Source organism: Nicotiana tabacum, chromosome 9, assembly GCF_000715075.1.
Source record: "Nicotiana tabacum cultivar K326 chromosome 9, ASM71507v2, whole genome shotgun sequence".
Lineage (NCBI taxonomy): Eukaryota > Viridiplantae > Streptophyta > Magnoliopsida > Solanales > Solanaceae > Nicotiana > Nicotiana tabacum.
This window is the reverse complement of record NC_134088.1, coordinates 111,515,792-111,527,590: the sequence shown is the minus strand read 5'-3', so window position 1 is coordinate 111,527,590 and position 11,799 is coordinate 111,515,792. Positions and strand designations below refer to the sequence as shown.

At 31.9% G+C, this 11,799-nt stretch overlaps 1 long non-coding RNA gene across 3 annotated transcripts; it reads left to right on the top strand.

The window, feature by feature from the left end:
* Window positions 1-5,273: 5,273 nt before the first annotated feature.
* LOC107826871 (uncharacterized) lies at window positions 5,274-10,039 on the top strand. 3 transcript variants are annotated; one of them, XR_012695026.1, is made up of 5 exons: window positions 5,274-6,086; window positions 6,177-6,226; window positions 6,363-6,489; window positions 6,785-6,873; window positions 9,634-10,039. It is a non-coding gene; the product is annotated as an uncharacterized LOC107826871 (long non-coding RNA). The 3 variants fall into 3 exon arrangements; XR_012695025.1 differs by lacking the exon at window positions 9,634-10,039 and having other exon boundaries at window positions 6,363-6,464; window positions 6,785-9,621; XR_001657374.2 differs by lacking the exon at window positions 9,634-10,039 and having other exon boundaries at window positions 6,785-9,621.
* The last annotated feature ends 1,760 nt before the right edge of the window (window positions 10,040-11,799 follow it).

Genomic DNA, 11,799 nt, shown 5'->3' with positions numbered 1-11,799 from the left:
ATTTTTATTCATTAGAAAGATGGAAACTTTTTCTTATGCTTATAAAATAAAATAATTACGCACCTAAATACTTTATAAATTTCACATATTTTTTCCCTGATATTTAAAGTAGTCAAATAATACCTATTTGTTTTTTTATTTTCTTATGTGTTAGTGCTCAGGATGGACCCCTATCTCCAACAGAATGGTTCAAGTCGATCACAACGTCTATAAAAGATAACCTAAGCGCCGAAAAGATTAAAAAAAGTAATGGCTATTAATTAATGTAAATAAGAAAAGTAGCTCCTAGAGAGTGTTTAATAAGTTGTGTATATAGTGTTTGAAGTATGTCGCGTTAGTTAATTTTTCCTTATTAAGTTTAATTTTTTGTTTACTTGTCCACTTTATGACCGAGGAATGCGTCTCATAAACTTGCCATGTAGCGGCACTAGAATTCAGTAGTTTTGGTCAAAACTTTATGTTATATCAGAAATTTATTTCAACAACAATAAATACTCAATGAAATTTCATAAGTGGGCTCTAGAAGGGTTGTATGTAAGCTAACCTTACCTCTATCTTGCGAAAGTGGAGAAATTGTTTCGATAGACCATCGGCTCAACAGTCATAAAAAATAAATACGGTGGAAAAGTCATGAAAGAGAAGCAGTAACCACAACAAGAAAATAAGATAATCGAAACAAACAACATGTAGTAATCGAAAATGGGCGTAATACTAATACTACTGGTATGGAGAAAAAAAATCGTGCGACTACCTACTAACTCACAACATTAATCCTCGATTTCCACATCTTCCTATTAAGTATCATGTTCTCAATTCACTTAATACGTAAAAATAATTTTTTAAGAACCCGATAAGTTATCCTTTTTAGAATTCAAAATTCACGCACTTTAAATCCTAGCTACAACTCCGTAATGCTATCTCTTCTTTAGTTCTTTTTATATCATTTGAAACAGGACGGTCACACACATATATTATATAGTATATAGAGAGAGAGAAAGCTCAATAGGAAATAGCTCATTTCATTTCAATGTTTTTTTTTTTGGATTTTTTATATAAAAATAAAATCTAACTTAATTATTCGATCAACTTATAAGAACCCTATATATTTAAGAAAAATCAAAAAATTAAATTTAGTTCGATATTCTCGAATTTATTTATTTATTTTTTTTTTGACAAGATAGTAACAGCAGTATATAATTGGAATGTGGAAAGCAACTGCCAAAGTTAGAAAGAGAGAGGCGCGACAATATCAGATGGGAATGCTGGCAAAGCCGAATCAGATTGTACGGAAACTGGACCCCATCTTCAGGTGGATGCTTCCTTTTTTCTCTTTTTTCTGGTCATAAATGCTGGATTTTTTTGATTTTTCATTCGCTGTTCAATAGTAATCATTTTCTATCGTGAAAAAAATAAATTTGCACTGTGTAAGATCTATTTAAAGAAGAACCACTCTTTATTAATATTTTTCTATTCCAAAAATCTTTTATAAAGAATAAAAAAAATCTTATATATTTCACCACAATCATAAATTTTGATGGCAGAGAATCTTACCTAATCTAATACCAAATACCAAAATTTACTTTGATGCTTTTTCTTGTTTTTTTGTAACAGAGGCAAAGTGCGTTCAGGTTCTCTGTCACCTCGAATTCAAAGCTTTATAATCAAATGCTACCTAGAGTATTTATTTCATTCAGGTTTTATCTGTGTAACACCGTCCAACCAAATTCTTATGTCTCCGCTTCTTTATTATTTTGTTCTTAGTGGGCGTTTGGACATAAATATTGTAATATTTAAAAAAAAAAAGAAATTTAAGTGAAAATAGTATTTGAAAATTAGAGTTGTGTTTGAACATGAATATAATTTTGGGTTGTTTTTGAAGTTTTGTGAGTAATTTGAGTGAAAATTTTGAAAAACAGTTTTTTGGAGTTTTTCAAATTTTCGAAAAATTTCAAAATTCATCTTCAAGTGAAAATTGAAAATTTTATGGCCAAACATTGATTTCGAAAAAAAATAAAAAAATTTCGAAAAAAATTAAAATATTTTCGAAAAAAAGTGAAAAAATTCTTATGTCCAAACGGACTCTTAGTTCATGTTTCACACCATAAAATTTTTCAAATTAAGATACAATAGATAAAATAAGAAGTTTAAAATTAAATTATTTTAAAATATAAAATCATTTTTGAAACAGACTAATAAGAAAAATATGTCATATAAATTGAAATGGAGGAAATATCATTTTCTAAAAACCTTTTTAGTTTATTTTTTGTTTTTGAAGTACAAAAAACAAGATTCGTGAGGCTCTTTTCCTTTTTATTGATTCGATAGAGATAAGCAACATTGCTTAATTTAAGACTCATTTTCGACTCTTGTTAAGGGTAAAGTTCAAGATTTAAATTCTTCTTCAAATGGATTACCAAATTAGTACCTTTTTGAGTGGGTATCACATAGGAGCTTAATTAGTGGTAAACCCTCCATTCTTATACTACTGAACTTTAGGGTTCGAATCCCATAATATCTCATGGGACTATCAAAAGATTATAAGACAAACTGAGTGGTTCAAACTTCATTTATTTATCAAAAATATTCTGACGACTTTTTGGAAAAAATCTTGCCTTAGATTTGATCCCATTTTTTCTTTCTCTTTTTTATTCCCATATGTCTGGTCCCCCGTCCCTCTGTCGAAATTTGGTTTGGATTAGTCATTCTTTTGTTCTAATCAAGAGATAATAACAGTAGTTAAAGATTACAATAGAAGGTCGGTTTGGAGTACAATAATTTCCTAATTACTTTGCAGAACACGTTTTAGAGGCTCAATGTTTGAGATATTTAGAGAAGATTCCCTACGAGTTAAACTAAACCTGAAAAGCTACCATAGTTGTTTAGTGAAAAAATGACGTAAAAGAATTTTTACACCATCAAATCATTAAAGATATCTACAAGAAGCAATTCATAAAATATTAAATAAGATTTGTAACTTAAAAATAGAATAAAGCAAGTTACATTCTATAACGAGTTAAAACACAGAGAGGTATATATTTACGTAGCTCCCTATATAGTCTAAGGACACACAATATCTACCAACCAAAATATTAAGGGAAGGAAGGGAGATGCGCATTTTAGGGTTAATTACAATTTACAATGCAACTCCTAAAGATAGTATAATCATATATATATATATATATATATATATATATATATATGTATAAATTTTATAGTATACTTTTTCGACTACCGATGAGAAAAAATGATGGTTGTCCAAAAAGAAAAGAAGAAAACTTGGGAACTTGGGTGGCGAGCAAAGAAGAGTAGATGACGGGATAACACAGTTGCAGTGAATTGATCGAAAAAAGTCACCAATTAGACTCCTCAAAAGTGGATTTGTCCGCTTAAGAGTCTAATAGCCTGTTTGGTCAAGCTTTTTTAATCCTAAGAGTACTTTCTTTTTTTCAAAAAAATATTTTTTTTTTCAAAGTTGATGTATTTAGCTAAGTTTTTGGAAGGAAAAAAAGGTGCTTTAGAGGAGAAGCAGAATTAGTTTTGGAAAAGCCAAAAAAAAATAGCTTCTCTTCAAAAGCACTTTTGAGAAAAATACACTTAGAAACAGTTTTTAAAAGCTTGGCCAAACGCTAATTGTTGCTCAGAAATGCGTTTCAAATTAATTAGCCAAAACAAATCGCTTCTCACTAAAAGTACTTTTGAGTAAAACACTTATCAAAATAAGCTGATTTTTGAAACTCGGCCAAACAAGCTATAAATCTTGATTACTTATGTATAATACATGTATAATATATATTTAATCATATATAATAAATGTATAATCTATGTATACTGGCTATGAAAATTAAAAAACAAATCCGTCCAGCTATTTGTGTAAAGATCCTTTCGACAAAGTTCACAACTAAATCCTGTCATACCATTATTATTCTTAACTAGGCCCATTTCAAATCTATAACTTCAGGATTAAATAACCTAATACTGAGTGCAGTAAACTTTTAGTTAAAAATCACCATAATCGTGGGGGTTATCCATATATTAGCATCCACAAAAAAAAAAAAAAAAATGAAGGAGCAATTCCTTGTAATTTGTAGCTATGCCTTTCAGCATATTAGAATTGGTGCTAATTACTTTTATGATAGAGGAAAATGTTTCTCCTTTTATCTAGCTCTGAAGTTTAGATAATATAACTTGTCCATCTTCAACATAGCATTCATTTGTCTAGGAAAATTGAAAGCTTTAGAAGAAGATCCCATTGGCGTGAGTCGTTGGTTATGGAAAGAAAGATATCATTATTTTGCATCGTTTGTTGGATCGTTGGAACGAACACGGTGGCCTCTAGACGAGGAACTAATTCGAATGTGGATCTTGATATGTTGGTAGTTGTTAAGCATAGGGTGGTACAAATAGTATTTTACCCATAACCACAACTCACCCAACGATTCTTTAACATTAATCGGTTGGACCTTCACTTAGTTTCGTTCAAACTTCATATCGGAGATGGATAGATCACCGAGGTTGGGGTCCATAAGCGCTAAATGGATTAAAAAGCTGTATACTATTAAATCTCTATCAAATTCTTCTTTTTCTTTCTCATTGTCCCTATCATATTTATGATTCACATTTAACGAACATACAGAAGCCATGTTAACTGGTCGAAACAATTAAACTTTAAAGTTATCTACATTTTAGATCACTGCCATTTAAATTCCAAAAAGAAATAAAGAAAAATAAGCCAATTTAAGGAGTAATTTGTTTACAACTTTCGAATCATATTTTTTATCTTTTATGAAATAAAAGAGTTTTGCATTAAAGTGCAAGCTTAAAATAATTAGGGTGCCCCGTGCCCTAATGCCCTTTTGCCATAGTATTTCTCGGAAGAAAATTAGGGTTTGGTTAAGATGGTACCACATCCACACAACAAGCATGGGCCAATCAAAAAGTTTCACAAGAAAACAAAAAAAATTAAAAATTAAAAGTAGTATAGTACCTCAAAAAAATAAAAGTAAGACATCCAAAATTTAAAATAAGTGTTCCTATAATAATTTTTAGTTAATAAACAATGATAACTTGGTTTACAGTTAATTATTTATAGATATTTAATGAATTTCTAGTAAAAGAAATTTTACATTTAATTATTTATAAATATTTAATAACCTCTCTCTCTCTCTCTCTCTCTCTCTCTCTCTCTATATATATATATATATATATATATATATATATATATATATATATATATATATATATATATTCCCTTTCTATTCCACTATATATGCTTCTCTTACTCTCTCACATACAACAAGCTTAAAGAAATATGCAGACTCCATTCTTCCTAGAGATCACTCTAGGATTATTGTTAATTCCCTTTTATCATGCAATTATTTTCCTATTTTTCCGCTATTTTTCTACTTATTTGACAAGGAGTCTTGAAATATGTTTCTATGAGGTTATTTAATTATATATTTTAATCTATTTCTTGGTGTACTGAATTAGCTTATCCTTTTCTGCTCAACATATGCTGGAACCTGTGAAAAAAATCTTATCTAAAAACCCAAGAGGAAAGGAAAGAATTTGGAGTCTTAATTTTTTTTTTCTTTTGGTTTTATCTGTTATTTATATGTTAATTTTCTCCTTACTTATCTTTTTGTGGAGCAAGAACCATTAACGTTCCAAAGAAATAAGGTTTTCTTTATGTTTGATTTTTATTCTGAAAATGATGAAATCTCTAGTGGCTAGATAGTCCACTATTGTAGCTAAAATTGTTACTCCATTGTTCCAAGATATGGATGTACTTAGATTTCCCCCCTATAAATATGTCTATGTAAAGCATTTATGATAACCATTTTTAATGGTTGAAGGATAGGGTTTTCTGGTCCACTTGAAGACATTCATAAAATTGAAGCGATACAGATAAAATAGGGTTTCTGGGTCGATGGTTGAACGGTCAACGCAGTTGTTGTTTGCAGATGTAGCATCATCAAGATTCACATATTATAAAGGCATGATGATTAACGACCATGGCCTTTTTGGAGGTGAGAATCTTGATGATGCTGCATTAGCAATAAACGACTACCTAACTTACTGGAGCTGAGGTAACTAAACGAGCTATAAATTTTAATAGAAAATTCAGAACTCATAAATGTCTGGTCGTGCCTATGCTAACCAGAGTACTTTCTTTTAAGGCTGACACTCTAAGCAAAAGGAGAAATTCAGACCCCAGAAGTATAGTACGGTTTGTTCAGTTTTTGTCAAGATATATGGATTTACCTTGTTTTATTTTTACTGTATTTCAGTTCAGTACTGAAACAATGTTCTTGTCAGATCGATCTGTTTTTTATTTTTATTTTTATTTTTTCAAAATCTAACAGGTGAATTTGGATCTTTGTTTTATTTTGAGACTGTTCACTGCTCTTTTTGAAGACCCTGCTGATGAAATGAGGACTGTGTAGATCTGTGATTATTCTTTCCTGGCAAGTGAAGTTCTGATTATTAATGGTATCTCAACCTGATAGATCAGAAGTTGTCTTTCATCTCTCTCTCACACACACAGTGTGTGCTTTATTTTCTTGATGTAGTTTGATTGAATTATAGAAATATTACCATCATATTATTCGGTTCTTTTTTTTTTCTGTTTGTTTACAAAAATAAAAACCTACCTTAGCTAATTGTTCAATAGTGTTGGAGATTTTTATCAAAACCTAAGATTGTTTGAATAAGATTTGATTTGGTTGATTTAGTCGTTTTTCAAAGAACTTTTGGCACTTTTAACTTTAAACCTGATATATTTTAGGTCTTCAGAAGAGAAAGAGCTAAAGGAGACGAACAAGGGTTGTGATGGACTCCATCATCCATACTCAGAGGTCTCGGGTTTGAGTCCGGGTATGTAGTCGTCTTTGTTAGAGAGCGCTTTACCCCCTCCCTCCACTGTAAACTTTTCGACACGAATTCGAATTTAGTGGGCCACAATATGAGTACCGAACACCGAATGAGAAAAAAAAAAAAAAAAAAGCTAAAGGAGAGTTGGAGTAACCTAAAGAAAACTGAGAACATGAGGTGAGAATCAAATCCTGCTTATTTTCTTTTCTCTTGCTCTTTTTGTCTTATTATTTTTCCTAATCTTTTCCTTCTTCATAGATTCGATAATACCTACACATTAATAAAACTGAACAGCGCAGTGAAATTTGAGTTGCTAAGTTTCTTTGTTTTTTCAAGACAGAAATTCAAAAATTAATTGAGTATTTCATTGGAAAAATCATCCAAGTGATGTTTTTGTCTGTTGAATCAACAAAAGATTTTATGTTGGAACTGCTGCTTTTGGATTTTTGCGACTTCGAGGGTCGGGGGTGGTGCCACAGTATTAGTTGAACCCACTAGCTTTTGTTCAAGTCTTGTATTTGTATTAAGATATTCAATGAATATATATTATTAATTTAGTTACCAATAACTTAAAAGGATTATAATCTCGAACCATAAAATTCAAGTCCTGACTCTTAGGGTATGTCTCAATATCATGGCGTACATGTCACAATTGTTATTATTAAGTTGGATTTTGCCTTGAAATAGATTAATAAGTGTAAACATATTATATATACATTTCTAAAAAAAATTATACATATATATAATTCGAAATGAAAACAACGATCGTGAAATCATAACTTGCCTGCTTCTGTAGGACGTGGACCAAGGTTTTGAGTCCTTATACTAGCATGCATGTTTGGAAATCCTGTGAGAAACTGATCTAACAACTGATTTTAGAATTAAACTGACCTTAATCAACTTGTTATCAGAATATTTTCTATATTTTCTCAATTACAAGAATATTTGGAAATTATTCAATTACCAGAAGTTTTCTATCTTTTTTATTTGGGAAAATGGTCAAATATACCCCTCTAATTTGGTATATTGTTCACATCTATCCTCCGTTATACTATCGAGACGTCTCTACCTTTACCGTTAGGCAAACTTTTTAAAAATGCCCTCCACCTAACGGAAAGCCACCAAATTAAAAAAATACCTATTTTTTTAAAACCTATTAATAACCCGTTAAACCCCTTTTATTTACTGCACTTCTTCCTCACATATTATTCATCTCCTTCGTAGTCACTTGTTGAATTCAAGAAGTGAAAGACATAAAAATATCGATAACCATATATTTATTTATACATTGAGTCCCAATTCTTTTAATATCCTTATTGTGTGTTTATTATATTTTACCTTTTCTAATTTTTATTTTTTTCTTCTAGCTTCTCTCTTTGTTTTTTCTACCATGTCGAAGTGTACCGAGTATTCATCATTTTCTTTCCACCATGACTTGAATATTTATAGCATCTTATTAGGTTGGCAGTTCTGAAGTCTTAAGGTACCTACCGAAGTATTTCTTACTCCAACAGTGAGCCTTTGTTGATGAGTATTTACGCACCATGATTTTCTTATCATGCTTTAAGCATTTGGGCAACAAGTAATTATTTCTAAATCATCCCTTAAGAACCAAAGTTAGATTCCAAGATATAGGATATGATACTCATAATTCTTAGTAATAACTAAACTTATAATGAATAAAAATTAGAAAATAATTAGAGGAGATTCAATTTAATATCAAGCTACAGTCCGAGGAATTCATCAAGAATGAAAGATAGTACACCAACAAGTTGGAAAGCAACTTAACAATCTAAGTACACTAACTTAATGTATTAACCAAATACAAGTTTTATTAAAGTATATATCGGTTGTTACTAACATACAAACCAACTGTCAAGTGTGTATTACATTAGACAAAGTGATAACATGACATCCTAATGCCACCATGAACAACTAATAACCAAAAATATAAATTCTTACTAATCCTACTTCCACCATCATTCCCGGTCTCTCTATAAATAAATAAAATATGTTAAGACGTCTCAGAAATCTATGTTTCATATTTTTAAATGATGGGTTTAACGGGTTTGGGTTAATGAATTTTTTTTAAGATGATTATTTTATTAATCTGGTGGCTTTCCGTTAGGTGGATGACATTTTTAAAAGTTTGGCTAACGCTAAGGGTAAATATGGGCCCATAGTATAACAAAGGATAGATATGAATGATATACTAAAGTAGAGGGGTATATTTGACCATTTTCCCTTTTTATTTTGACATGGCTAACTTGATATTACAACGCTGGCCATATTTCTGTTTTTTTGGTTTGTATATGCAAAGTAGGTAATGTGAGAATCCCGATATTCCTAATTTTTTAAGAGCCCTTTGTTTACCCTAAAAAATGGATAATAACTAAATTTGTTTGTGGTTTTAAGGATATGTTGATTAATTCGATACAAACGATAAATTGCGTTAGATTAAACGGATAAAGGAGGTAATAAATTATCAAACCACTTGAGGAGGAGGATTTCGGACTTAACAACAGCTTTAATAAAATATCCGCCCTCGATCTCGGACTCACAATGACCAAGCACTGTTGAACAAGAACAAGAACTTTGAATAACAGAGAAAATAATAGTATATTTCCTTGATATGTGTGTTACAGTGTCTAATGAATAATCAGACCCCCTTTATATAGTAGAAAAATTTTACCGTAGGTACAATTGCATAAAAGGTAAAAATCTTTTGTTTAACTGATCACGAATTTCTGCTGGTACGTACAGAGATCCATGCCGTGATACCCGGCTGGTCACGGATGTCACGGCCTTCTGTTAATCGTGCTCGGTTGCCTGACAACACTCTTTGAAGTCTTTTGGGATTTTGACCGATCCCGGGGTCATGGCCCCGATTTTTCCGTGGGTGGGTGATGTGCCCCCGGACCCTGGCTCGATGAGACTCTCGCCTCGATTCCGATTTTTTATCATGACGTCTCTTGCTGGATTTACCTTATTGGAAACCAGGGTGTCCCATGGGCCCGGTTTCACCCGTATACACCCTTTCTCTTTCCTTTTCAAATTGTTTTCCTCCTTTAGTGTTTTGCTACACACTTCATGTATATTGATGATGTACCTACAATAGGTGTCAATTCAATTCTCACTGTATTCCCGCCCTCTTTCTTGATCCCCTATATAACGTAAGGATTTTTTAAGAATATATTAAAAACAATGTATTGGTGTATATATTTTTAAATTAAAATCGCCTTGACGTTGTAGAGGTTTGACATAGATTCCTACCTTGTAATTTGATAACCAGAAAGTGAACATATGAAGGTGAGGGACATAAAATCGGACCTCCTCAAAAACTAAATGAGAGATAAACATGCCCGTCTCTTTACAAATTGGTAGCAAAGGCTTAATTAATATTGTGGTTTGGTATACAGTGATTAACCTATATATAGGGGCGGATGTAGTATTCTGCCGATGGATTCAATTGAACCCATAACTTTCGACGCCGAGTAAACATTTATATGCAAAAATTCATTAAAATTGAAAAAAAAGAAGTAAATATGAACTCATAATTTTAAAAATATATTGAGTTCAATGCTAAAAACCTTAAAAGTAGAACCTATATATAGGATTTAAATCCTGGATCCGTCTCTGCCTATGGCATGTTGTTGTTTTACCTCTTGTGAGTTCAAATATTTTCTTTCACTTGCTTAATCTAGAAACTTGTCACGACCCAATTTTTTCTCCGTTGGGTATCATGATGACACATAGTTTTAGAACTAGGTAAGCCTAACATTTACTGAATAATAACAATAATAATAATATCTAACAACTTTTGAAATGGATTTCTCTATAAAATTTATAATTTCCAAAATCGGTAGTACAAGTCATAGGCTCTACAGAGATTGCTACAAATTTCTAAATACAACTGTTTGTAAATAGGTAAAACAATGTGAATACAAAATAGGAAGGTGACTCCGAAGCATGCGAACGCAGCAAAAGGTTTACCTTGAGTCTCCACAGCAACAATTCGCACAGCTAGCTAATGATCAACTGACTTCGAAATAGCTGAATCTGCACAAAATTGTACAGAAGTGTAGTATGAGTACACCACGGCGGTACCCAACAAGTATCAAGACTAACCTCAGTGGAGTAGTGACGAGATAGAGTCAAGACACCTACTAGACTAAATAACCTGAACAAGTATAAGTATAGAAACAACAGAGTATGATATCTACATAAAGACTACGCGAAGTGACAATTAATACGGTAATTGCAATAAGGAAGGAAAACAACAACTATCAGCGGAACACCATAATAATGACATAGAAGAATGAACGGAAACACAACCTAAGTCCAATAATCACAGATAAAGAAATGACAAGTAACAACTCAACAATACGATAGCTTTCACACCGGGTTTTAGTCAATAAACTCCACGAGGTACCGAATCTCGGACAATCACAACTCACGGGTCTTAATATCTGAACCCTAACACTTGGCATCCTGTGCCCTCATTATACCTCATAGCCGCACTGACGACTCGCGTGCCAAATAGGTCCATTCTCACATAGAAGGCAAGTAAGCAATGGTATGCATATATACTCAACAATATCAAGAAAACCTCTTATCCGATAAGAGTGCTTAACTACGTGTATACTTGTGCAAGTGTCCTAATATAGTTCATACCAGCTAGTGAGCATAAGGAAAAGAACGGACAACACATAGAATATTTTCTCACAACTTTCACAAGATAAAGCTCACACAGATAAGTGTACCACTACACAAATATCAACAACAAGAATGCCCCCAGGCCATCACAAATCATCACAAATCAATCTCTAACATAGCCCACCTTGTCTCGCCACGTGTGCAATAGTAAAGTAAATGCCCGCCTTATCTCGTCACATGTGTATAATAATATTCCCACCTTGTCTCACCACA